The following is a 1390-nucleotide window of genomic DNA, read 5'->3' as shown; positions in this document are numbered from 1 at the left end:
AGGCAAAGAAGGTCCCAAGTACATTTCTTAAAAATTGGGTTGGTGGGCAGGAAGGACTCAGTGAACAGAGGGGCTTTTTATTCACAGATTGCTGGTCCAGAACATAAGAGATGGCAAACATGTGGCTCCAAGGAAGCACACTGGCAAGGAAATAGGAGAAAAGTTGCAGGAGTAAAAGCACAGATTTTGGTGCCCTGGAGTTCTGGGGCTGGAGGGCAGAGAGGGGAGTCAGGGGACTCTTGGCTGCAGCAGGGTCAGGGGATCGGGGACTGAAGCCATGCTTGCTTGGCCCAAGGAGTGTAGCAACCACCTAAATAAAGCAAGGCCACAAGAGGCTCTGACAACAGGCAAGGCTGGGAGGAGCAGAGAAAACTACAGGACCAGTGATTTGACAAGAGTTCATGGTAGAACAGAATGTGAGCACCTACTATGCACCAGGCCCTGCCTTCAAGATGCCGACGGTCCATTGGCAGAGGCTTATACTTTATGTTAGAGAAATGGACTTAATGATTTTCAGCACAAGGGAAGGACAAATTTTATGACTTGGGGTCATCAAAACTTTACAAATATTTAAATTAGGTCCCACCAGCAAACAGAGGTGTACTGGAGGGGATGGGGTGCCTTGGTGGCTCCGCCGGTTAAGTGTCTGCCTTTAGCTCAGGTCATGACCTCAGGGTCCTGGGATAGAGCCCCATCTCAGGCTCCCTGCTTGGCGGGGCGCCAGCTTCTCCCACTGCCTCGTCCCTCCCCCAGTTTGTGCTCACTGTCTCTCAAATAAATCTTTTTTAAAAGATGTGTACTGTGATTTTTGCAATAGAAGAAGTAATCTTAATAAATTATATGTACATGGGATTATTTTATATCTGACTCTATGAAACATATTAAGGGAGATGGCAATTTAAAGACACACAAATGGGCATTCTTTGACAAAGAGAAAGAGGCTAAAGCCTCTTTTAGCCTCCATTGACCTCTTGTGAAATGTAGAATTTCTTACAATGAGACCCTTAATGGAAGGAATACCCACAGGAGAATAGCACGGGGAAAATAAGACAGCTTTCTCATCCAGTGTCCTCAAAAATAACCAAAGTAATCTTTAATTATCTTTGAAGAAAGAACACAGAAAAAATGAAAGAAACATGTGAAAAGCTGGAAAATTTTCATTATCTTTTCACTGCTGTCTCTACAAGGAAAATAAAATGGAAACAGTTAGCCAAATCTAAGGTGGTAGGAAATGTGATAAAAGTAAATTAGAATAGGGAACAGGGCACCCACTGACACAGGCTCTAGTGAAATCATACAGGTTTTCAGGGCCTCCATTATTGCTTAAGGAGAAAGGACTGATACAGAATGAAGAAAAGTGAAGCACATAAAAATGTGTATTGTTTTTTAA

The sequence above is a fragment of the Martes martes genome, assembly GCF_963455335.1.
Source record: "Martes martes genome assembly, chromosome: 6".
NCBI classification, from domain to species: Eukaryota; Metazoa; Chordata; class Mammalia; order Carnivora; family Mustelidae; genus Martes; species Martes martes.
The sequence above is the reverse complement of the archived record's forward strand: the minus strand, read 5'-3'. Positions refer to the sequence as shown.